Source organism: Coregonus clupeaformis, chromosome 10 (genome assembly GCF_020615455.1).
Source record: "Coregonus clupeaformis isolate EN_2021a chromosome 10, ASM2061545v1, whole genome shotgun sequence".
NCBI lineage: Eukaryota > Metazoa > Chordata > Actinopteri > Salmoniformes > Salmonidae > Coregonus > Coregonus clupeaformis.
The window spans coordinates 35,354,341-35,382,334 of NC_059201.1; the positions used below are offsets into that span (position 1 = coordinate 35,354,341).

General features: G+C 40.6%; 1 pseudogene; it reads right to left on the reverse strand.

The window, feature by feature from the left end:
* Window positions 1-9,194: 9,194 nt before the first annotated feature.
* LOC121575760 lies at window positions 9,195-27,649 on the reverse strand (annotated as a pseudogene).
* Between the last annotated feature and the right edge of the window lie 345 nt (window positions 27,650-27,994).

Consider the following 27,994-nt stretch of genomic DNA (forward strand, 5'->3'; position numbering starts at 1 on the left):
CTTCGTCAACCATTTTGAAAAGAAGGTTAACGATATCCAATCCTCATTTATTAAGTCAGATGACTCTGCTGGTCCTGCTCACACTGCCTTTGACTTCTTTCTCTCCAGATGAAATCTTGCGACTTGTGACGGCCGGCCACCCAACAACCTGCCCGCTTGACCCTATCCCCTCCTCTCTTCTCCAGACCATTTCCGGAGACCTTCTCCCTTACCTCACCTCGCTCATCAACTCATCCTTGACCGCTGGCTATGTCCCTTCCGTCTTCAAGAGAGCGAGAGTTGCACCCCTCCTCAAAAAACCTACACTTGATCCCTCCGATGTCAACAACTACAGACCAGTATCCCTTCTTTCTTTTCTCTCCAAAACTCTTGAGCGTGCCGTCTCTAGCCAACTCTCTTGCTATCTCTCTCAGAATGACCATCTTGATCCAAACCAGTCAGGTTTCAAGACTGGTCATTCAACTGAGACTGCTCTTCTCTGTGTCACGGAGGCTCTCCGCACTGCTAAAGCTAACTCTTTCTCCACTGCTCTTATCCTTCTAGACCTATCTGCTGCCTTTGATACTGTGAACCATCAGATCCTCCTCTCCACCCTCTCCGAGTTGGGGATCTCCGGCGCTGCTCACTCTTGGATTGCGTCCTACCTGACCGGTCGCTCCTACCAAGTGGCGTGGCGAGAAGCTGTCTCCGCACCACGTGCTCTCACCACTGGTGTCCCCCAGGGCTCAGTTCTAGGCCCTCCCCTATTCTCTCTATACACCAAGTCACTTGGCTCTGTCATATCCTCACATGGTCTCTCCTATCATTGCTACGCAGACGACACACAATTAATTTTCTCCTTTCCCCCTTCTGATAACCAGGTGGTGAATCACATCTCTGCATGTCTGGCAGACATATCAGTGTGGATGTCGGATCACCACCTCAAGCTGAACCTCGGCAAGATGGAGCTGCTCTTCCTCCCGGGGAAGGACTGCCCGCTCCATGATCTCGCCATCACGGTTGACAACTCCATTGTGTTCTCCTCCCAGAGTGCAAAGAACCTTGACAAGTATGAGTGATTTAGGTTAATTTCCCATCCTTTGTAGGCTCTGCCTGTCAAGCAGCAGAACGTGCAGAAGGGCACATTTGCCGATGTACTTTGAGCTGATAATGTTTACTTTGCAAGCTACCAGTAGAAACTTAGTTGGTTAAACATAGTGGTAAGTAGACCTAATGTACTTTTTTCCCCCCAACCTACGTAGGACTACCTAGCAAATTTAGCTAACATTATCCCCTTTTCAACATTGTTTTTAAGAGTGTTTAATCACGACTGCTGCTGACAGACATGATAGGCTACATTGATTGATGGACCACGTCAAATTGGCTACCTAGCTAGCTAACAGATCAAGTCAGTATGGCTAGTTAACAAGCTAACTTTCATGGGATAAACTAGATGGCTATATCCAAATATTGTTTGATTTGCTTGCCATCTATAGTGGTGATGACAGTAGTCCGACTAACAACTTTACTAGGATGAGGACTTTCCAATGTCAAGCTCTTTCCAAAAGCCTAGTCTCTGATGAAGCAAGCTAAATGACAAATGTTGTTTGCTTAGCTAGCTAAAATGGGTACATGGTGATCAATTTATGTTTACTGATCATGAAAAGCATGCAGTTACTTGTTGTATAACTCTGATGATAGAGCTAAATGTGGAATAATCAGAAATGTGTAGTTCTAACTATGCTCTTCAAGAGGTGGTGATATTAAAACCTAATAGTTATAACATTTACTTAACAATCCCTTGAAAACGCCCCCCAGCAGCCAAATTGAACGCTCTGCACCATATTGTGACGTGTTATTGATAACGACCTAGTCTATTCACTGTAAACAAACAAGCTACTTTGACCACATTCCCAACTTCAAATGTTGTAAAATCTTTGTCAACTATAACTATATAAATTAGCATAAAATAACTAACCAACAGTAATTCTTGAACCACTCAAGCTAGAGACACCAAACCAACTTTCACATGTTCAGGCTATCCTAACTTAAAATTCTTAAAATTTTATCGACTATGACTATATAAATGTGCATATATTAGCACAATATAACTCACCAACAGTAACTCGTGAACCGTTCAAGCTAGAGACCCCAGACCAACTTTCACATGTTCAGGCTATCCTATCCACTGCCACAAAAATATGTTTAAAGAGCTGAATCACGTCACACAACTTTTCTTCATGGAAAATTACCATCTATCCTTGCTTTTCAATGTTAGTCAGAAAGGATCTTGTTCAAAGCACTTTTTTATCAGTGCTGGATTATGGTGATATTGTCTATATGCAGGCCTTAGCAAGTACCTTAAACTCTGGACACAGTGTATCATGGTGCTTTAAACACTAGATCACTCCAGTGTTGCCAACTCCTCAGCAAGGAAAATAGCTATTGACTGTCCTAAAAGTCGCTAGAAGACGCTAAATAACGTCATCACCTAATTTGCATAATTGGCCATGTGCATGTAATTGTGATGGACGCTGTAGGAGAGAGGAATAACGTTGTGGGAGAGACAAAAGTGAGTAAAAAACACCCTACATTTACATCCCGCCCTGAATGTAAGCCAGGCCGGGATCAGCCAGCCGTGGCTTCCCGCATGCGCAATTCATTTGCAGTCTGGACGCGGAGGGGTGAACATCTCCTGCTCTGACTGCAGCGCGAGGACTGTGAGTGCTTTGGGACGGGGGTGGGGCCCACGGGGGTGGCGGCAGCCGCTGCTCGTTGAGAAAAGTAAGAACGATACGTCAGAGTCTCCAAAAGTCTCCAATAACACCAGAAAAAGTCGCTAGATTTGTCGCTAGTCGCTTTTTTGAAAATGTGTCGCTAGAGGGGTCTGAGAACTCGCTAAATATAGCGACAAAGTCGCTAAATTGGCAACACTGGATCACTCACCAATCACTGTGATTTGTATGCGATGGTGCAATGGACCTCTCTCTCCACCAGGGGGCTAAAGCACTGATACACTTTTGTGTACAAGGCATTGGAAGGACAACTCCCTTTGTATCTCTGTTCCTTACTGACCAGATCAGTCACTCAATCCAGTCTTCGTTCACAGTCACTGCTGTCCCTGTCTGTTCCTAAGGCTAGAACTGAGATGGGGAAAAATATTTTTCCCATAATGCCCATTCATCCTGGAACATGCTTAAAAATATATTAAAGTTAGGGGAGTTAGTGTCCTTGCCTGTTTTTAAGACTGATTGACAACACTGTAAAGTGATAGCTGCAGTTGTGTCTAATCTTCAATTGTATCTGTAACTTGAAACACCTTTGTCTTTTGTGTGTATTTTGTATTTTTCTGTAATATTTTCTGTACAGTCGTGGTCAAAAGTTTTGAGAATGACACAAATATAAATTTTCACAAAGTCTGCTGCCTCAGTTTTTATGATGCAATTTGCATATACTCCAGAATGTTATGAAGAGTGATTAGATGAATTGAAATTAATTGTAAAGTCCCTCTTTGCCATGAAAATGAACTTAATCCCCAAAAAACATCTCCACTGCATTTCAGCCCTGTCACAAAAGGACCAGCTGACATCATGTCAGTGATTCTCTCGTTAACACAGGTGAGAGTGTTGATGAGGACAAGGCTGGAGATCACTCTGTCTTGCTGATTGAGTTAGAATAACAGACTGGAAGCTTTAAAAGGAGGGTGGTGCTTGAAATCATTGTTCTTCCTCTGTTAACCATGGTTACCTGCAAGGAAACACGTGCCATCATCATTGCTTTGCACAAAAAGGGCTTCACAGGCACTGGATATTGCTGCTAGTAAGATTGCACCTAAATCAACCATTTATTGGATCATCAAGAACTTCAAGGAGAGAGGTTCAATTGTTGTGAAGAAGGCTTCAGGGTGCCCAAGAAAGTCCAGCAAGTGCCAGAACCGTCTCCTAAAGTTGATTCAGCTGCGGGATCGGGGCAACACCAGTGCAGAGCTTGCTCAGGAATGGCAGCAGGCAGGTGTGAGTGCATCTGCACGCACAGTGAGGCGAAGACTTTTGGAGGATGGCCTGGTGTCAAGAAGGGCAGCGAGGAAGCCACTTATCTCTGTGGGGATCTATTTTATTATAATTAGATGTGATGCCTAGCTTAGAAAGAATACATGAATGATTAAACATAATAGGTTTGTGCTGTACTGATATAGATTGTTTAACATAACAAGCTGTGATTAATGTGAGGAACCGTTAGGGGGTAGGCTGAGATAGACTTGTGACTCACACACACACACTGCCTCTTTGTTAAACCGCTCAAGGACATGTGTACTGCAACAGAAACAACTAACACCTGGCAACAGTGAAGCGCCAAGGGGCTGGGACCAGCCTGTGCGCCATCGATAGGTTGGGTAAGTTTAAACCACACCCAGCCTCTACTCTGACAGGCCCAGCCTGGAGCAGGAACCATCACTGTCAGAGTATTAAAGAAGAACCTTGGGTTGAAAAAGTAAGTTCTCTGACTGCCCTGCGTGGTGTTTCAGTGGGCCCGTATATACGAACATCATATTTACCATTCAAGTGTTTGCATTAATTAAAATACTAGTCTATCTTAGAAGAAGTGTATTGTTCCTATACCAGATTTGAAATGACGCAATTTGACAATTGGTGACCAACGACGTGATCTGGTAGAGGGACTTCGCTGGGAATTGTCCGGCCGATTGGACATCGCTGTCGTTGGACGGTGTGTTTCACAAAGAGTCCGGACAACTAAAAACAGGTAAGCAGACACCTATTGTTATATAACTAAAGTTCTGCACATTGGCTTTATCCAAATTAATTTTGTGAAACACCTGTTTGATGTAAGTGAACTAAATTATGAATTATTATACGAATTATTATGAGTAGATAAGCACCATATTGTGACATGCAAACCTGTGGTGAATGTGATGTTAAAACATGGTACCATAGAGTATTGTTCTACCGGCAAGGTCCGTAACTACGAGGGTACGGCTAGGTTCGGGGAAAATACTGAAATCTCTCGGCGAGGTCCGTAACTACGAGGGTACGGCTAGGTTCAAGGATATAGGGAATAATTGAATTAGTAATTGCTATCGGCGAGGTCCGTAACTACGAGGGTACGGCTAGATTCGGGAAATTTTAGATAAAATACTAGCGACCGGCGAGGTCCGTAACTACGAGGGTACGGCTAGGTTCGGCGGAGTATTTTGTAGATAGGAGGAGGAATAGGAGGCGAGGTTGGTAGGAGTAATAGTAAATTGGGAATATAAAGGTAAAAAGAATGAATAACGAGTGTGACTAAACTGAAACGTTTGAACTGATATAACTGAACTGTAACGTTTGATGTTTGACATAGCATAATACTGGTTTTAAATAATTAAGTTGAAGCAATTTGGTTTATTATTTAATTTAACGTTTGATGTTTGACCCTGCAAAATACTGTTTAAATAATTAGACTGAAATAATTTGGTTTATCGTTGAAATATAAATATGCACCGACTTTAACTAATTAGGTGGGAATAATTTGATTTAAATAAATAGACTAACGTACTTTAAATAACGGATGAATATTACGTTAAAACGAAAAACAGACAACCTGTTCCGAGTGGAAACAGGAGGGAGAACCGCGTAGGGGTACATTTAAAGAAGCAGTGAGAGAGAGAGAGAGTAGGAGGGGGCCAGTACCCACTGATAGCCTTACCTAATCTATTGGCGGGGAATGAAAGGGGCCCCAGCAACCTTAGATGTATACAGTAATAATAATAATATGCCATTTAGCAGACAGGCCATGAACACAGAGGACGTGGCCAGAGCGGTAGAAGGAATGACCCACCCCAAAACAGGAATAGTAAGGTTTGGGCTGCCGTTAGAGGGCAATGGGTTTCAGGGAATGCCCAGAGGACACTTTTGCCATGGGCCGATCACGGAGAGTATGTTGGGAAAATAACTGAATTGTGTAATAGCCTCAGAGAGACATGCAATCCATCATGAGCAAAATAACAGACAGGATAGAGCCAAGAAAGAGCAGAAAGGAGCAGAGTACCTAATGGCCACTCTTGGGGAAATAGCGGGTAAAGGCAGGGAAAAGTGAAGGCTACAACGGGGGAGGTCGATGCTTCAACTGTAACAAAGGAGGGCATTTCGCCAGAGAGTGTGAGGCCCCATGCAGATACTGTGGTAAGACAGGCCATAACTATTTTCAATGCAGACCCAGGGGAGGAGGAAAGAAAGAAAAGAGAGAGAAGCCTAACAGACGTCTATTTCCCAGCTTTGAGCGTAAGGAAGAGGAAGATAAGGCGTGACTAGTCCTTGAGGGAGAAAGAGTAGAACCTTTTGATCCAAATTGTGAGGTGTTTGAATTGGCTACTATTGACTTAGCACTTCAACAGAAACAATAGAAGGGGAGACAGATTTTCCTACGGGGTTGATCAAATAATTGATAATGGATCATTTGAGATGAGATCACATGTAGCAGATTTAGGGTAATCAATTAAATAATCATTGTATACTCGAGGAATTTTGAGTGGTTTTATGGATTAGTTATGAGGAATTAGATTGATACAAACAATTATTGATGAGTTAGGACTGGGGATATCTGTATCATGTTTTGTGTGTACTACCATCTTTAGATTACTGATGGTAATTGAAGGTTAACAAAATGTATAACCAGGAGAAAGAGATTAGCTTATCTCATTGGAATGTTGCCCAGGGCTAGGGGGAGCAGCAGTGAAGTTAGGCAGTATTTAGGTCATAAAAGTGAGCCACCAAATTAAGTGGGGCCTGGCTATTTGTGGTTGTTGTTTTTCAAATTGGGTTTTTCAAATAAAAAACAACACACCTAGTATGATGGTTATAAAGGGTTGTTATGTTAAATTTAGGGGGTTTGTGTTAGGTTTGAAAGATTTAAGTATGGACCTGTCATGACCAACCATCAGTCTTCAGGTCAAGCCCGGGAGAGCCGGGGTAGAACAGAGTTTGAACTAAACATGAGTGTTTTTACAAGATAAGGGATTGATTGGATTACTATTGATTCTGAACTGAATGAAAGTCGAATTTAGCCGCCATAAAAGACAAAGGAAGTGGGAGGAGCAATAAAGAAGCAAGGGACAGTCTAATAAAAAAAATAAGGGATGGCAATTGGATGATAAATTACCAATATTACCTAAGTGATTATTTAGGTAGGTGGTAATATTGACACATGAGCAAAACATGTGTCAAAAGGGGGATGATAGTAGATGGTAGGATTAAATAATAAATATATACGAAGGAGAGGTCAAAATACTTTAAAAAAATAATAAGTACAGTCTAGAAAGAGAATGCAGTCAGAAATTGAAATTGAGAGCTGAACACGTGTGAAGGTAGTTTATTAACCACATCCGTATGTCAGAGGTTTTGTGCCCCACTGGTGAACTAAAGGATAATTTTTTATTATATTTACCATTCAAGTGTTTGCATTAATTAAAATACTAGTCTATCTTAGTGTATTGACCTCTTTTTGTTCCTATACCAGATTTGAATTGACGCAATTTGACATCTCCATGAAAAACTTCAGGGACAGACTGATATTCTGCAAAAGGTACAGGGATTGGACTGCTGAGGACTGGGGTAAAGTCATTTTCTCTGATGAATCCCCTTTCCGATTGTTTGGGGCATCCGGAAAAAAGCTTGTCCAGAGAAGACAAGGTGAGCGCTACCATCAGTCCTGTATCATGCCAACATTAAAGCATCCTGAGACCATTCATGTGTGGGGTTGCTTCTCAGCCAAGGGAGTGGGCTCACTCCCTATTATGTCTAAGAACACAGCCATGAATAAAGAATGGTACCAACACATCCACAGAGAGCAACTTCTCCCAACCATCCAAGAACAGTTTGGTGACGAACAATGCCTTTTCCAGCATGATGGAGCACCTTGCCATAAGGCAAAAGTGATAACTAAGTGGCTCGGGGAACAAAACATCAACATTTTGGGTCCATGGCCAGGAAACTCCCCAGACCTTAATCCCATTGAGAACTTCTGGTAATTCCTCAAGAGGCGGGTGGACAAACAAAAACCCACAAATTCTGACAAACTCCAAGCATTGATTATGCAAGAATGGGCTGCCATCAGTCAGGATGTGGCCCAGAAGTTAATTGACAGCATGCCAGGGTGGATTGCAGAGGTCTTGAAAAAGAAGGGTCAACACTGCAAATATTGACTCTTTGCATAAACTTAATGTAATTGTCAATAAAAGCCTTTGACACTTATGGAATGCTTGTAATTATACTTCAGTATACCATAGTAACATCTGACAAAAATATCTAAAAACACTGAAGCAGCAAACTTTGTGAAGACCAATACTTGTGTCATTCTCAAAACTTTTGACCACGACTGTACATGCTGCTATTTCCCTGTTTTGCCTTCTTGGCAGGTTGCCCTCACAAACAAGATTTTTAACCTCAATGGGTCTTACCTGGTTAAATAAAGGTTCAATTAAAAAAAATACATCTAGTTTTTATTATTCCTATTATTTTTCTTTGGAATGCTGTCGTATCGCGTAAGTGCTGGCAATCATTGCTGATAAACAAAGGAGTCCGCTCATACTGAACTTTGATCATAAGGTTTATTCAGATCACAAGCTTTCAGCATAAGTTACAGGTGACATGCCCACCCGGAGAGCGACGCCTCAGAATGGCCGCTCTGCCTTCTTCTTCGTTTAACCCCTACTTATAAACAATGCAAAAAGATGGGCTCCCTCTTCTGGCCAATCACCAGTCTCCCCTGTCTACAACACACTTCCTGTCTGTTGTATGTGGCGTTACACTAAAACATTCCCTCTTGATACTAAAATTAACGTCCTCTCTGGTTCCACTTAAAACATTAACAAAGGCATAATCCTAATACACGACAATGCACTCCTTCTACCCCGTTTAAGCTAGAAACATCAGTCAAACTTTAAAACGTGTAGACCGGTCTGGAATAGTGTGCTTGTATACAATTTAATCTGTTTTTAAACTATTACATTTTTTGTTCTTCTTTTTGTCCTACATCCACTTTCATGGGATTTCCTCAACATTCTAAAGGTCCCATTGTGACATCATCACTTCCAACATTGCATTCACTGTAACAAGTTGCAACAATGCAACTTTTGACACAAATCAGCTACTTTTAACACTTTGCCAACAATTTAGACAAAACGTTAGCGCGTATGAAATCTTCCTCTACTTTTTGGGTTTTCAAATCTGAAATCAGAACAGGAATAGCTTCTACCAAGAGGTAGAGCTATTTTAGTAACCCATCAACAACTTTCATTAAAGATGCATGTCAGAAGCTAGCAGATTCAATACTTACCAAAAACAGCTGCAAATTCCAATAAATTCCAATAAAACTTTCCTTGCTTTGTCTAACACCTATTATAAATCTAGCAAATACGTTTTGTGGGTCAGAGTGCAGTATTCATTTAGTTTCATAGAACAAATGTTTGTTAGCATGTTTCTCACACTGGCTTTAGCCATGGAGGGAGCAGGCCTGCTAAGGCAACTTCAGGGGGGTTGCCTAGCAACACATGCCTCGGAGTGAGACAACGTCTTCATAGTGCGACAAATTCCCATGATTTGTGAATCTGTTTGGGCCGAACAACTAGCGCGACAGCTAAATGGCTTTGAAAAAATATGATTTCAGCTAATAGGGGAAGTATCTACCAAAATAACTACATTATGGCATGACTTGAAACGCTACAGAGAAGATTTCGAATGCTTCCCCGGTCTGGACGACCTAAACTGATACAGAGAAGATTTCTAATGCTCACTAGCTGACCACAACCACACAACTACTGGACCACACACCTACTTACCAAAACTACCGACCACACACCTACTGACCAAAACTACTGACCACAACTACTGACCAGTAGGAGTTTTAGGAACATCATGGCAGACACGCAGTGAATTTGGATCCTAGATCTCATTGGTGTGATCATAAGGTTATTGCAGTGGATTAGTTTGTCTACATACAGTTGAAGTCGGAAGTTTACATACACATAGGTTGGAGTCATTAAAACTTGTTTTTCAACCACTCCACAAATCTCTGGTTAACAAACTATACTTTTGGCAAGTCGGTTTAGGACATCTACTTTGTGCATGACACAAGTAATTTTTCCATCAATTGTTTACAGAGAGATTATTCCACTTATAATTCACTTTATCACAATTCCAGTGGGTCAGAAGTTTACATACACTAAGTTGACTGTGCCTTTAAACAGCTTGGAAAATTCCAGAAAATTATGTCATGGCATTAGAAGCATCTGATAGGCTAATTGACATAATTTGAGTCAATTGGAGGTATACCTGTGGATGTAGTTCAAGGCATACTTTCAAACTCAGTGCCTCTTTGCTTGACATCATGTGAAAATCAAAAGAAATCAGCCAAGACCTCAGAAAAAAATGTGTAGACCTCCACAAGTCTGGTTCATCCTTGGGAGCAATTTCCAAATGCCTGAAGGTACCACGTTTATCTGTACAAACAATAGTATGCAAGTATAAACACCATGGGACCATGCAGCCGTCATACAGCTCAGGAAGGAGACGTGTTCTGTTTCCTAGAGATGAACGTACTTTGGTGCGAAAAGTGCAAATCAATCCCAAAACAACAGCAAAGGACCTTGTGAAGATGCTGGAGGAAACAGGTACAAAAGTATCTATATCCACAGTAAAACGAGTCCTATATTGACATAACCTGAAAGGCCGCTCAGCAAGGAAGAAGCCACTGCTCCAAAACCGCCATAAAAAAGCCAGACTACGGTTTGCAACTGCACATGGGGACAAAGATCGTACTTTTTGGATAAATGTCCTCTGGTCTGATGAAACAAAAATAGAACTGTTTGGCCATAATGACCATCGGTATGTTTGGAGGAAAAAGGGGGTATCTTGCAAGCCGAAGAACACCATCCCAACCGTGAAGCACGGGGGTGGCAGCATCATGCTGTGGGGGTGCTTTGCTGCAGGAGGGACTGGTGCACTTCACAAAATAGATGGCATCATGAAGAAGGAAAATGATGTGGATATAGTGAAGTAACATCTCAAGACATCAGTCAGGAAGTTAAAACGTTGTCGCAAATGGGTCTTCCAAATGTTCAATTACCCCAAGCATACTTCCAAAGTTGTGGCAAAAAAGTCAAGGTATTGGAGTGGCCATCACAAAGCCCTGACCTCAATCCTATAGAAAATGTGTGGGCAGAACTGAAAAAGCGTATGCGAGCAAGGAGGCCTACAAACCTGACTCAGTTACACCAGCTCTGTCAGGAGGAATGGGCCAAAATTCACCCAACCTATTGAGGGAAGCTTGTGGAAGGCTACCCGAAATGTTTGACCCAAGTTAAACAATTTAAAGGCAATGCTATGAAATGCTAATTGAGTGTATGTAAACTTCTGACCCACTGGGAATGTGATGAAATAAATAAAAGCTGAAACAAATCATTCTCTCTACTATTATTCTGACATTTCACATTCTTAAAATCAAGTGGTGATCCTAACTGACCTAAGACAGGGAATTTTTACTAGGATTAAATGTCAGAAATTGTGAAAAACGGAGTTTAAATGTATTTGGCTAAGGTGTATGTAAACTTCCGACTTCAACTTTATGCAGTAAAGGTGGTACATTTCTGTAAGATAAGCACTCGGACAGTAGGGCGAGTTCAAGTGCGTCTTACAAGACTGTTTTGAGGACAGGTGATTTAGCGACCACTGGTAGAGTTTTCTGTCTGTGGCTGTTCTTATTACGTCGGATTTGGCCCGCTCAAAGTGGTAACGCTTCCGACCGATCGGCCTCTGCACACACGCCTACAGTTCATCATTCGTGCCACCGCCATAGAGAAAGAATACAGGGAAGAAACCACCATTTAGTGGTGGAAAAAGTACCCAATTGTCATACTTGAGTAAAAGTAAAGATACCTTAATCGAAAATGAGTCAAGTAAAAGTGAAAGTCACCCAGTAAAATACTATTTGAATAAAAGTCTAAAAGTATTTGGTTTTAAATACATAAGTTTCAAAAGTAAATGTAATTGCTTAAATATACACAAGTATCAAAAGTAAAAGTAAAGTATAAATCATTTCAAATTCCTTACATTAAGCAAACCAGACGGCACCATTTTCTTGTTTTTTATTTATTTACGGATAGCCAGGGTAACAATCCAACACTCAGACATAATTTACAAACAAAGCATGTGTGTTTAGTGAGTCTGCCAGATTAGCGGCAGTAGGGATGACCATGGATGTTGTCTTGATAAGTGTGTGAATTTGACCATTTTCCTGTCCTGCTAAGACTTCAAAATGTAACGAGTACTTTTGGGTGTCAGGGAAAATGTATGGAGGAAAAAGTACATTTATTTTCTTTAGGAATGTAGTGAAGTAAAAGTAAAAGTTGTCACAAATATAAACAGTAAAGTAAAATACAGATACCCCAAAAAACGACTTACGTAGTACTTTAAAGTATTTTTACTTAAGTACTTTACACCACTGCCTACATATTTATTTAGTTTGTCATTCTATTTACATTTACATTTTAGTCATTTAGCAGACGCTCTTATCCAGAGCGACTTACAGTTAGTGAATACATATATTTTTTTATACTGGCCCCCCGTGGGAATCGAACCCACAACCCTGGCGTTGCAAACGCCATGCTCTATCAACTGAGCTACATCCCTGCCGGCCATTCCCTCCCCTACCCTGGACGACGCTGGGCCAATTGTGCGCCGCCCATGAGTCTCCCGGTCGCGGCCGGCTGCGACAGAGCCTGGATTCTAACCAGGATCTCTAGTGGCACAGTTAGCACTGCGATGCAGTGCCTTAGACCACTGCGCCACTCAGGAGACATTCTATAATTTTGATGGAACTCTAAATCAGTCAGGAGCAAGCCAGGTAGCCTAAGAAGGAATGAAAATGAATTATTTACGCTATAATATTATTGTTTCAAGGCAATATCCTGCCATTTAATAAATAATTGTGAAGCATTTGTGACACGCTACAGGCTGGCAGGAGCGCTCAGCATTTCAACAACACAACAACAACACTTCAACAACATGCCTGTAAATTTAGCATTTAGGCTGTATAAAATAATAAAAAATAAAAAAATACTTTGAATTAAATAATAATGAAATGAAAAATGCCTTATTAGACTATACAGTCATTCTACAGTGCCTTTGAATACACATTTAGAAACACGAGTTTGGCCAGTCTTTGGTTTGAGGATCATGTTTTGAGCTATGCATGCCTAGTTGTTAATTTAGCCTAGCAGATGCTCTTATATTCCCATACCCTAATCACAGTCAACACACATCTATTTTGTAACAACAATATCATGGAATAAAATATAATACATTTTTATGTGCATATAGGCCTACCTGATGATATGTGCCTGCTGTGTTAAACTATAAATGGCTTTTTATCAAATTCATTGATGATCAGATACTTCAGTTGTAACTGGTTCTGTTGCTATCCACCTTATGTTTGAATTATTATTCTCATTGAAAGCAAGTCTAAGATGCAGTAGATATGTTCTATGTGCGCTATTTCTATGCTTCCTGTTCTTAAGTTTCATTTTTGCATCTTTCACTTCCAGTTTTGGACACTAGCTTCAAACAGCTGAAAATACAATATTTTTGGTTATGGAAAATATATTTCACAGCGCTTTAGCTGGTACAATGATTCTTTACACTGTACTTGCTTGTTTTGTCACAAACTGAAATTAAGTGAACTATTAGAATTTTAGCAACCAGGAACTGGCAGAGCGATTTCTGCATAATGCATCTTTAACTTTGACTATATGTAACTGCTTTGCTTTAAATAGTAAAGTAAAACTTTTTAAACTTCTTCCATTCCCACAAAAATAATTTGAAAGAGCTAAAGCAAGCCCTACAACTTTACTTGTAAAGTTACCATCTAGTTATACTAATAAAGTCAGATTTAATCAACAAATATGATAGTCAGTTTAAAAAAGGTTAAGGGTACAAGACTGCACATATACAGTGCTTTCGGAAAGTATTCAGACCCCTTGACTTTTTTCACATTTTGTTATGTAAGTCTTATTATAAAATGGATTAAATTACATTTTTTTCCTCATCAATCTACACACAATACCCCATAATGACAAAGCAAAAACAGGTTTTTAGAAATGTTTGCAAATGTATTAAAATAAAAAATCAGAAATACCTTATTTACATAAGTATTCAGACCCTTTGCTATGTCACTCGAAATTTAGCTCAGGTGCATCCTGTTTCCATTGATCATCCTTGAAATGTTTCTACAACTTGATTGGAGTCCACCTGTGGTAAATTCAATTGATTGGACATGATTTGGAAAGGCTGACACCTGTCTATATAAGGTCCCACAGTTGACAGTGCATGTCAGAGCAGAAAACAAGCCATGAGGTCGAAGGAATTGTCCGTAGAGCTCCGAGACAGAATTGTGACGAGGCACAGATCTGGGGAAGGGTACCAAAAAATGTCTGCAGCATTGAAGGTCCCCAAGAACACAGTGGCCTCCATCATTCTTAAATGGAAGAACTTTGGAACCACCAAGACTCTTCCTAGAGCTGGCCGCCCGGCCAAACTGAGCAATCGGGGGAGAAGGGCCTTGGTCAGGGAGGTGACCAAGAACCCGACGGTCACTCTGAAAGAGCTCCAGAGTCCCTCTGTGGAGATGTGAGAAACTTCCAGAAGGACAACCATCTCTGCAGCACTCCACCAATCAGGCCTTTATGGTAGAGTGGCCAGACGGAAGCCACTCCTCAGTAAAAGGCACATGACAGCCCGCTTGGAGTTTGCCAAAAGGCACCTAAAGGAAACAAAATTCTCTGGTCTGATTAAAACAAAGCCTGAATGCCAATCATCACGTCTGGAGGAAACCTGGCACCATCCCTACGGTGAAGAATTGTGGTGGCAGCATCAGGCTGTGGGGATGTTTTTCAGCAGCAGCGACTGGGAGACTAGTCAGGACCGAGGGAAAGATGAACGGAGCAAAGTACAGAGAGATCCTTGATGAAAACCTGCTCCAGAGCGCTCAGGACCTCAAACTGGGGCGAAGGTTCACCTTCAAATAGGACAATGACCCTAAGCACACAGCCAAGACAACGCAGGAGTGGCTTCAGGACAAGTCTCTGAATGTCCTTGAGTGGCCCAGCCAGAGCTCGGACTTGAACCCGATCTAACATCTCTGGAGAGACCTGAATATAGCTGTGCAGCAACACTTCCCATCCAACCTGACAGAGCTTGAGAGGATCTGCAGAGAAGAAAGGGAGAAACTCCCCAAATACAGGTGTGCCAAGCTTGTAGCGCATACCCAAGAAGACTTGAGGCTGTAATCGCTGCCAAAGGTGCTTCAACAAAGTACTGAGTAAAGGGTCTGAATACTTATGTAAATGTGATATTTAAGTGTATTCTATTTTATACATTTGCAAAAATGTCTCTATACCTGTTTTTGCTTTGTCATTATGGGGTATATTGTGTAGATTGATGAGGAAAAAAATTTATTTAATCAATTTTAGAATAACGCTGTAACGTAACAGAATGTGGAAAAAGTCAAGGGATCTGAATACTTTCCGAAGTCACTGTAAATGTTTGAGGACAGGGTTTTGTTCTTTCTGGATTCCATTAGAATGACGATCACAGAGAAAGGAACAGGGCAACAACTTTTATAATTCCAACTATTGAATCTTGCAAGATACTGTTCTCAATTCTAAAAGTACCTTTTTTGCCAAAGCGGTGATGCTGCAAAAAAAATATTTGTCTGCGCTACAGACGTCTATATCGGTTCGCTAATACAGGACTAGTAAAGGCCCAGTGCAGTACTTTCGTGAGAAAAAAAATCATTATTTGTAATTTTATTAATCTTTTTTTTATTCACATTTTTCAGGGGTGCTGCAGCACCCTCATCACCCCTAGTTTCCGCGGCTATGATGCCGCTTATAGTTTTTGAGAGCTAGACCAGAGCTAGTTAGCTAACAAGCTTGTGTGTGCAGAGCGGCACCAGAATAAAATAAAACACGTCTTAAATTTTTGTAGGTAATAAATCCAATATGAAACGTGATAGTATCCTTAACTAGTATTAAAAAAATCTCTCTCCCTAATTTCTGAATTATGCTTGTAATGTCAGTAGCTACAGTAGACTATGCTTCAGAGGGAGGGGGAGGGGCAGGTAGCCTACACACACGCACTGCCAAAGATTTTCAGCTGGCAGGAAGGCAGGCAGGCAGAAACTGGAATACTTTTCTGAGTGACAAAGTGAGGGCTTTGCATAGGCGCTTTCAGTTTTTATGGGACGGGAAAAAAAATGCCCAGAATGTAAAAGGACGTTATTAACCGGTTCCCATGGATTTTTGCCCATTCTTCAAGGCAAAACTGCTCCAGCTTCTTCAAGTTGGATGGGTTCTGCTGGTGTACAGCAATCTTTAAGTCATACCACAGATTCTCAATTGGATTGAGGTCTGGGATTTGACTAGGCCATTCCAAGACATTTAAATGTTTCCCCTTAAACCACTCAAGTGTTGCTTTAGCAGTATGCTTAGGGTCATTGTCCTGCTGGAAGGTGAACCTCTGTCCCAGTCTCAAATCTCTGGAAGACTGAAACAGGTTTCCCTCAAGAATTTCCCTCTATTTAGCGCCATCCATCATTCCTTCAATTCTGACCAGTTTCCCAGTCCCTGCCGATGGAAAAACATCCCCACAGCATGATGCTGTTACCACCATGCTTCACTGTGGGGATGGTGTTCTCGGGGTGATGAGAGGTGTTGGGTTTGAGCCAGACATAGCGTTTTCCTTGATGGCCAAAAAGCTTAATTTTAGTCTCTTCTGACCAGAGTACATTCCATATGTTTGGGGAGTCTCCCACATGCCTTTTGGCGAACATCAAAGGCGAACATCAAAGCCTATTCCCCCTCAGGAGACTAAAAAGATTTGGCATGGGTCCTCAGATCCTCAAAAAATTCTACAGCTGCACCATCGAGAGCATCCTGACTGGTTGCATCACCGCCTGGTATGGCAACTGCTTGGCCTCTGACCGCAAGGCACTACAGAGGAGTAGTGCGTACGGCCCAGTACATCACTGGGGCAAAGCTCCCTGCCATCCAGGACCTCTATACCAGGCGGTGTCAGAGGAAGGCCCTCAAAATTGTCAAAGACTCCAGTCACCCTAGTCATAGACTGTTCTCTCTGCTACCGCACGGCAAGCGGTACCGGAGTGCCAAGTCTAGGTCCAAAAGACTTCTCAACAGCTTCTACCCCCCAGCCATAAGACTCCTGAACAGCTAATCATGGCTACCCGGACTATTTGCACTGCCCCCCCCACCCCATCCCTTTTACGCTGCTGCTACTCTGTTAAGTATTTATGCATAGTCACTTTAACTCTACCCACATGTACATATTACCTCAACTAGCGGTGCCCCCGCACATTGACTATGCAACGGTACCCCCCTGTATATATAGCCTCCCTACTGTCACTTTATTCTATTGTATATATAGCCTCCCTACTGTCACTTTATTTTTTACTTCTGCTCTTTTTTTCTCAACACTTTTTTGTTGTTGTTTTATTCTTACTTTTTTGTTTAAAATAAATGCACTGTTGGTTAAGGGCTGTAAGTAAGCATTTCACTGTAATGTCTGCACCTGTTGTATTCGGCGCATGTGACCAATAAAATTTGATTTGATTTGATTTGAAACGTGTTTGCTTATTTGTTTTCTTTAAGCAATGGCTTTTTTCTGGCCACTCTTCTGTAAAGCCCAGCTCTGTGGAGTGTACGGCTTAAAGTGGTCCTATGGACAGATACTCCAATCTCCGCTGTGGAGCTTTGCAGCTCCTTCAGGGTTATCTTTGGTCTCTTTGTTGCCTTTCTGATTAATGCCCTCCTTGCCTGGTCGGTGAGTTCTGGTGGGCGGCCCTCTCTTGGCAGGTTTGTTTTGGTGCAATATTCTTTCAATTTTTTAATAATGGATTTAATGGTGCTCCGTGGGATGTTCAAAGTTTCTGATATTTTTTTATAACCCAACCCTGATCTGTACTTCTCCACAACTTTGTCCCTGACCTGTTTTGAGAGCTTGGTCTTCATGGTGCCGCTTGCTTGGTGGTGCCCCTTGCTTAGTGGTGTTGCAGACTCTGGGGCCTTTCAGAACAGGTGTATATATACTGAGATCATGTGAGATCATGTGACACTAAGATTGCACACAGGTGGACTTTATTTAACTAATTATGTGACTTCTGACGGTAATTGGTTGCACCAGATCTTATTTAGGGGCTTCATAGCAAAGGGGGTGAATACATATGCACGTACCACTTTTCCGTTATTATTTTTTTTCATTACACTTCACCAATTTGGACTATTTTGTGTATGTCCATTACATGAAATCCAAATAAAAATCCATTTAAATTACAGGTTGTAATGCAACAGAATAGGAAAAACGCCAAGGGGGATGAATACTTTTGCAAGGCACTTTAAGTATTCAACCCTTTTGTTATTGCAAGCTTAAATAAGTTCAGGAGTAAAAATGTGCTTAACAAGTCACATAATGAGTTGCATGCACTCACTCTGTGTGCAATAATAGCGTTTAACATTATTTTAAAATGACTACCCCATATCTGTACCCACACATACAATTATCTGTAAGGTACCTCAGTCGAGCAGTCAATTTCAAGCACAGATTCAATCACAAAGACCAGGGAGGTTTTCCAATGCCTAGCAAAGAAGGGCACCTATTGGTAGATGGGTAAAAAAAAAGCAGACATTGAATATCCCTTTAAGCATGGTGCACTTATTAATTACACTTTGGATGGTGTATCAATACACCCAGTCACTAAAAAGATACAAGCGCCCTTCCTACTCAAGGAGGAAGGAAACTACTCAGGGATTTCATCATGTTATATTAGTTGTGTATGTTATTATGAATAATAACTACATAAAGAATACTGAAATTAAATATTTATTAACTGGCTTTGCATACACACTTACCACGTTGGGGTTGTATGGAGGTGTGATTCTCCGATAGTAAAGGTCATCCCAGTTTATCGGTGAGAAAAAATTTGGTTTTTTAACTTTGAGCTATATGTAAAAGACAAAAATGACAACGATTAAAATGACTTGTGCGTATGTGTAGGAAACTGTAGGAAAGAGAGAGAAGGTAGACTGTCCAATGAGGACATCCTGATCCTGTATATTCTGACAGGTTCACTCAAAGTCTGCGATAGCACCCAGCCGGCGATGCTGGTCTTTCTGTAGGAGGCCCATCAGCATGTCACACACCACAGAGCTGGTCCCCACTGGCAGACTCAAGGGCCTGTGGAGGATGCTGTCATACATCTCTGACACATTCTGGCTATAGAAGGAACAGGACAAAATGAGTTGATAACCACATTGAGGTGTAGCCTGCTTTGTTTGGAAAATTATGCTAAATACATTGCTATAATATGCAGAACCATAATACATCACAGCAAAGTAAATGTGTATATGCCTTTCAGAGGGTATGCTCACCAGCCCATATATAATCTCATAAAATACAGTTCCCAGACACCACCAGTCTACCGTGCGGTCACAGGGCTGCTTTTTCAACACCTCTGGAGCCAAATACGGCAGAGCAAAAGGCAGTGTCAGTGGATAAAGTGACAAAGGGAAATGGGGGTTCTACAGAAAGTGGAAGTGGTGGACCCTGGGTCTGTTCCCTCTTTACACAATCCAAAGTCAGTCAACAAAACATGACCCTGGAGAAGGTCCAAGTCAAAACATCAGGGTGACCTTATTTGGCCCACAGAGAACTAATACAATGATAGTCCTGAGTTCATGATACACAAATACTTACCTCTGAGTCCAGCAGGACGGTCTCAGGCTTCAAGTCTCTAAAACAGAGAACCTACTGTACAGCCTAAAGGCACTGCTGACAGAATGACCTTCCACAAAGTGAGCATGGGAAACAAGCAGGGAAAATGTGGGTTTACTGTGAATGACCCGTGAATGCTGTTAAGTGGCTGAGACTTTTTTTGTCAACATTGTTGAAAGGGTGTGACTGACCTGTAAACAATGTTGAGCAAGTATAAGTAACCGATGGCACTGGCCATCTCAGCCGTGTAAAAGCGAGATCTTGGCTCTGAGAAGCGGTGGTCTCTCTGAAGGTGATAGAAAAGCTACAGTAGAAAATCAAAAGTAGAATGTATTTTCTCTTGCATAAAATCAAGAAAGGGCACTGCACATTATTCGAGAAGTTTAGAAGTTTCCCACTGGGCAAAAACTGGCTGAATGAACGTTGTTTCCACATCATTTCAGCCCCCCAAAAATCTATGTGATGATGTTGATTCAATGTGAAAAAGTGATTGGATTTTCACCCTGATTTTTACCTAAATCTAATGACATGGTGAAATATTTTGTTGATTTCATGTTGAATTCACATTAATTGAAATCTCAACCAAATGTAAATTAAAACTAGACGTTGAACTGATGTCTGTGCCCAGTGGGTTGTCTCCATTGTCTTTATTCCATACTTAATCCATGACAAAGTAGAGCTTCTCTGGGGTCTGGAAACAGTAGTGGATCCCCACCAGGAAAGAATGATTCAGATTCTGATCCCAGGTAGTGGCAGTGCTGGCAACACTGGCTGCAGTAACCCATGGGGAGGGGGTCACACTCGGACAATCAGAGAGGGGGTTTATCATTGTGGCCCAGGTGGCACAAAATAATCAAAGGTCTGACCGCACGGAGATGCTTGGGGAAATGGTTACAACAGGGGATCAGAGTGTTTGTGTCTCAGGTGAAGAGGGTGGATCTGATCTCCATCACCTAGGACTTGACATAGATTAAGTAGATTAATAAAATCTCACATTGTTATCAATTTCTGCTCAATCTGCATGCTTTCTCAATCAGCTTTAACTGTATGTGCACTCGTAAATCAGGTTATTTCTCGAGTTGGGCTCTGGGATATAACAGCCGTTGAGTATCTGATTTTATGGTGGATTGTGGAGGAGGGGGGTTGAGTGTGTTGGAGTATGTGAGTATGTGCATGTGTGCTTGTCTGGCATCTGTTGTGGGGGGTGGGGATGTTGGGGGGTATGGGATGGACCACGGGAATTATTTGCTAGGATAATAATTGCTTGCCAATGAATTAAATGTAATACAATGGCAATCCGGGTTATATGTTAGAATCCTACGCGTGAACTGCCGACATTATTACGCATATTAATTGATTATGATGGAAAATAGGATATGCATAATTTTTTTAAAATAGTTATATAGATATATATATATAGAGAGGTGAAAGCATTGGAAATGCTTTTGGCGGTTAATCTGCTTCTGTTTTGTGGGTGGCACTGTGTGCTGTTTTCGATGGATGGGTCCTGGCCTCTCGGGCCTTAGGGATCCGGAGGGACGTGGGTGGGATGCTGATCACTGGGATGACGGCTCAACTTGGGATGGGGAGGGGCTTTAGCGGGGGAATTAGTGGAGAACAATTGAAGGGTTACTCCGTAGCAATGCAAATATCACGGTACAGCTATATGGACACTCAATCATTACGGTATTTTTTATTGGTAAATGTACAAACATATATAATTATAAATAGACTTGAAACTTGTATCTCATTATGGTGTATGGTGAAATAAGTATAGCCAGTTATAATTGTAATGGCTTAGCTGATAATAACAAAAGAAGAACAATATTTACATGGCTCAAAGAGAAGGAATATAATATCTATTGTATACAGGAAACTCATTCAACAATTCGAGATGAAGTAGCATGGAAAAAAGAATGGGGGGGGGGGGGAAATATACTTCTCCCATGGGCAAAGAAATTCAAAAGGGGTGATGATATTAATTAATAGTAATTTCGATCCAAATGTGCAAATTGTCCAAATAGATGCGCAAGGTAGATGGATTATTTTAAATATGTTATTGGACCATAAACAGATATGGCTCATTAACCTTTAAGGACCAAATAATGATGATCCACAATTCTTTGACAATATATACACTGCTCAAAAAAATAAAGGGAACACTTAAACAACACAATGTAACTCCAAGTCAATCACACTTCTGTGAATTCAAACTGTCCACTTAGGAAGCAACACTGATTGACAATAAATTTCACATGCTGTTGTGCAAATGGAATAGACAACAGGTGGAAATTATAGGCAATTAGCAAGACACCCCCAATAAAGAAGTGGTTCTGCAGGTGGTGACCACAGACCACCTCTCAGTTCCTATGCTTCCTGGCTGATGTTTTGGTCACTTTTGAATGCTGGCGGTGCTTTCACTCTAGTGGTAGCATGAGACGGATTCAACAACCCACACAAGTGGCTCAGGTAGTGCAGCTCATCCAGGATGGCACATCAATGCGAGCTGTGGCAAGAAGGTTTGCTGTGTCTGTCAGCGTAGTGTCCAGAGCATGGAGGCGCTACCAGGAGACAGGCCAGTACATCAGGAGACGTGGAGGAGGCCGTAGGAGGGCAACAACCCAGCAGCAGGACCGCTACCTCCGCCTTTGTGCAAGGAGGAGCAGGAGGAGCACTGCCAGAGCCTTGTAAAATGACCTCCAGCAGGCCACAAATGTGCATGTGTCTGCTCAAACGGTAAGAAACAGACTCCATGAGGGTGGTATGAGGGCCCGACGTCCACAGGTGGGGGTTGTGCTTACAGCCCAACACCGTGCAGGACGTTTGGCATTTGCCAGAGAACACCAAGATTGGCAAATTCGCCACTGGCGCCCCTGTGCTCTTCACAGATTAAAGCAGGTTCACACTGAGCACATGTGCTCCCGAGTGGCGCAGTGGTCTAAGGCACTGCGTCTCAGTGCTTGAGGCGTCACTACAGACCCCCTGGTTCGATTCCAGGCTGTATCCAGGCTGTATCACAACCGGCCGTGATTGGGAGTCCCATAGGGCGGCGCACAATTGGCCCAGCGTCGTCCGGGTTTGGCCGGTGTAGGCCGTCATTGTAAATAAGAATTTGTTCTTAACTGACTTGCCTAGTTAAATAAAGGTAAAAAAATATATATATATATATATATATATATAAAAACAATAAAAAAAAAAAAATGTGACAGACGTGACAGAGTCTGGAGACGCCGTGGAGAACGTTCTGCTGCCTGCAACATCCTCCAGCATGACCGGTTTGGCGGTGGGTCAGTCATGGTGTGGGGTGGCATTTCTTTGGGGGGCCGCACAGCCCTCCATGTGCTCGCCAGAGGTAGCCTGACTGCCATTAGGTACCGAGATGAGATCCTCAGACCCCTTGTGAGACCATATGCTGGTGCGGTTGGCCCTGGGTTCCTCCTAATGCAAGACAATGCTAGACCTCATGTGGCTGGAGTGTGTCAGCAGTTCCTGCAAGAGGAAGGCATTGATGCTATGGACCGCCCGTTCCCCAGACCTGAATCCAATTGAGCACATCTGGGACATCATGTCTCGCTCCATCCACCAACGCCACGTTGCACCACAGACTGTCCAGGAGTTGGCGGATGCTTTAGTCCAGGTCTGGGAGGAGATCCCTCAGGAGACCATCCGCCACCTCATCAGGAGCATGCCCAGGCGTTGTAGGGAGGTCATACAGGCACATGGAGGCCACACACATTACTGAGCCTCATTTTGACTTGTTTTAAGGACATTACATCAAAGTTGGATCAGCCTGTAGTGTGGTTTTCCACTTTAATTTTGAGGGTGACTCCAAATCCAGACCTCCATGGGTTGATACATTTGATTTCCATTGATAATTTTTGTGTGATTTTGTTGTCAGCACATTCAACTATGTAAAGAAAAAATTATTTAATAAGATTATTTCATTCATTCAGTTCTAGGATGTGTTGTTTAAGTGTTCCCTTTAATTTTTTGAGCAGTGTATAATAAATTATCAACCCTGCAAGCAATTCAAGACAATATTATTATGGTGGGGGATTATAATACTGTTTTAAATAGCTCAATGGACCGTAAAGGAAATCACACCACAAACAATCACCCACATGCTCTTAAGGAAATTGTGAATGTCATGGATACATTAGAACTAGTATGGAGGCTTAAATATACTGATCTAGTGAGATATACATGGCGGAGACTGAATCAAGCTAGTCGTCTTGACTTCTTTCTTATCTCATTCTCGTTGGCACCAAAAGTTTTAAAAAGTGTTGATAGGGGACAGAATGCAGTCGGACCATTATTAATAGGCAAATACATTACTCTTACTGAATTTCCACGTGGGCGAGGATATTGGAAATGTAATCAAAGCCTATTGGATGATAATTTATTTATAATTAGAACAAAGGAATTTATAACTGACTTTTTCCAACAATTCAGTACTCATCTCGAAAACAAAAGCAATTTAGGTCAAAATAGTTTATACTAAGAAAGGAAATAGAAAGTCTAACAGAACAGATAGATGGCAATAAAAACTGTAACATAGAGGCTCAGAATAAATTAGAGGAAAAACAAAAAGAAATGGAGAAACTTATTCAAGAAAGATCATGTGTAATATATTATAAAAAATAAAGCAAACTGGATGGAATATGGGGAAAAATGCACAACATTATTTTTTTATCTTCAACATAGGAATGCTACCAAAAAGAACTTAATGAAACTGGTTACAATTGACGGAGTCACCCATAATTCACCAAATGATATTTTGAAGGAAGAAACAAAGTACTTTAAGTATATGTTTTCTTTTCAGTCGCCTCCATCTCCTCTAACTGAAGCTAATTGTAGAGATTTTTTTTATATTGATAATGTCAAATTAACAGCCACACAGAAAGACTCATGTGAAGGTGAAATTACAGAGGAGGAACTTCTGGATGCAATTAAAGACTTTAAGTCTGGGAAAACTCCAGGGTTGGATGGCATACCAGTCGAGGTATACCAAACCTTTTTTGATATACTAAGAGGACCGTTATTAGCATGTTTTAACCACTCCTATGTAAATGGTAGATTATCTGACACTCAAGAAGAAGGTCTGATCTCATTATTACTGAACCAGGATACAAGTGGAAAATATAAAGATCCAGTCCATTTACAAAATTGGAGGCCCCTTACACTTCAGTGTTGTGATGCAAAATTCCTAGCAAAATGTATAGCGCATAGAATTAAAAAGGTATTGTCGGATATTATTAATTCTAATCAGACAGGTTTTTTACATGGAAGATACATTGGAGATAATATAAGGCAAGTATTGGAAACAATAGAACACTATGGAAAATATGGGAAACCAGGCCTGCTATTCATAGCAGACTTCAAAAAGGCATTTGATAAAGTACGACTGGGGTTTATATATAAATGCCTGGAGCATTTCAATTTAGGAGAATCTCTTATAAAATGGGTCAAAATCATGTATAGTAACCCTAGGTGTAAAATAGTAAATAATGGCTATTTCTCAGAAAGTTTTAAACTGTCAAGAGGAGTGAAACAAGGTTGTCCACTATCGGCATATCTATTTATTGTGGCCATCGAGATATTAAAATCAGATCCAATAATAATATCAGAGGATTAGAAACCCAGGGCTTAAAAACAAAGGTGTCATTGTACGCTGATGATTCATGTTTTCTTTTAAATCCACAACTAGAATCCCTCCACAGCCTCATAGAGGATCTAGATACATTTTCTAACCTCTCTGGATTACAACCAAATTATGACAAATGTACTATATTACGTATTGGATCACTAAAAAATACAATTTTTACATTACCATGTAGTTTACCAATAAAATGGTCTGATGGTGATGTGGATATACTCGGAATACATATCCCAAAGGAAATAAATGATCTCACTTCAATACATTTTAATAGAAAGTTAGCAAAAATAGATAAGATCTTACTACCATGGAAAGGAAAATACCTGTCAATTTGTGGAAAAATCACCCTGATTAACTCTTTAGTATTATCCCAGTTTACCTATTTGCTTATGGTCTTGCCTACGCCTAGTGAACAGTTTTTTAAATTATATGAGAAAAAAATATTCAATTTTATTTGGAACGGCAAGCCAGACAAAATTAAAAGGGCCTATTTATATAATGAATATGAATTCGGAGGACAGAAATGATTAAATATTAAAGCATTAGACCTATCACTAAAAGCTTCAGTCATACAAAAGTGATACTTAAATCCGAACTGGTTCTCAAGCAAATTAGTAAGATTGTCTCACCCAATGTTCAAGAAAGGCCTTTTTCCCTTTATTCAGATTACAACAACTAATTTGCAGTTATTTGAAAAGGAAATAATCTCCCAAATATCACTATTTCTAAAACAAGCCATAGAAAGTTGGTTGCAATTTCAATTTAATCCTCCAGAAACGACAGAACAAATAATGCAACAAATATTGTGGTTAAATTCAAATATACTAATTGACAAAAAACTTTATTTTTGACAGAATGTTTAAAAAATGTATAATCTTCGCAAATGATATCATCGGTAGGACTGGTGGAGTTATGTCGCACATGCAGCTAACAAAAACATATGGAAATGTCTGCTCTACCCAAAATTACAACCAAATAATTGCAGCCTTACCGCAAAAGTGGAAGAGGAAAGTGGAAGGGGGAGAAAGTAAGGAACTTGTCTGTCGGCCTTGCATTAAAGAACATAATTGGTTAAGGAAAACTGTGATAAATAAAAAAGTATATCAGTTTCACTTAAGGACCAAAGGATTGACAGCCGTCCCATATAGATTGCAAAATAGTTGGGAAGAGATTTTTGACTTACCGATCCCATGGCATAGTGTTCATGAACTGACACGCAAAACGACACCGGATTCAAAAATTAGAATCTTTCAATTTAAATTATTATATAAAATTCTTGCTACCAATAGAATGTTATTTATATGGGGGATACAATCTTCCCAGCTCTGCAGATCTTGTTTTTGGACACAGGTCCAGGAATGGCTAAAGGATTGCAATATTTACCTGGAGCTAACCTTGCAGATAGCATTACTGGGTGATCTGAAAAGTAATAGTCAATCGATCAATAATATAATAATACTTTTAGCAAAAATGTTTATTTTTAATTCACAATCTGTAGAAGCAATGAGAATAGAAAGGTTCAGAACTTTTGTAAAACAAATACGGTTGAAATATATATGGCAAATAGAAATCCTATATGGATGGTGTTAAGAGATAGATGGGATGTATTGAATAGAGTTGAAGGATGGGACTAATAACAAATAACAACAAATAATAACAAAGATAGCTAATAATGTAAGCATACTGTGTCCATAATAAGTATATAGGTTGTATGTTTGGAGCTTTTGGGAAAGAGCACAGTTAGAAAGATATGGCATATAGAAGCAAACCGGATGGACATCATGAAAATGATCAGAGAGGTTGAGAGTAGAAGAAGTTCAGGAGCAAAAAATATATATATTTATATAATAGAATAATTGTAAAATTAACTGTGTCCATAAGGTGTAGATAGTAAGTATAGACCGGAAGTAGAGGCCTGGGCATTGTTGTTCACTAATTTACTCCAAGTAGGGAAAGGATGGCAGGGTTGAAAAGTAATAAAGGGGAGTATATATATAAAAAACATGGGGGATTGGAAGTGATGCAGACAATTACATTGATAGAAGATACAATCTATCTGCAATATTAAGCTGATCCACCCCCCAAAAAAAAAGAATGATTCAGACTCGAGCAGCACGTTCCTCTCTGCCATGATGTTCTTTTGCTTCACATGGAAGAATCCAGCGCCAAAGAAATAGAGCATTATTGTTAAACCCACTCCTACTGTACAGTATATTCATCTTTTAAAAATGTTTTTTTAAGGTTTTAATTTCTAAAATCAATCTACTGTTATGTTCATAATTAAACTATGGAGCTGAATGGAACCTCTTTTTTTTCTTCAGTTTGATTTTTTTTGCAGCACTTTCACAGCATAGAACCTGGGGACAAAACAAAATGGATTCAAAATAAGGTAATAAAACACATGACAGTACAATATACAATTGTTGGTTATACACTACCAGTAAAAAGTTTGGACACCTACTCATTCAAGGGTTTTTCTTTATTTGTACTATTTTTTACATTGTAGAATAATAGTGAAGACATCAAA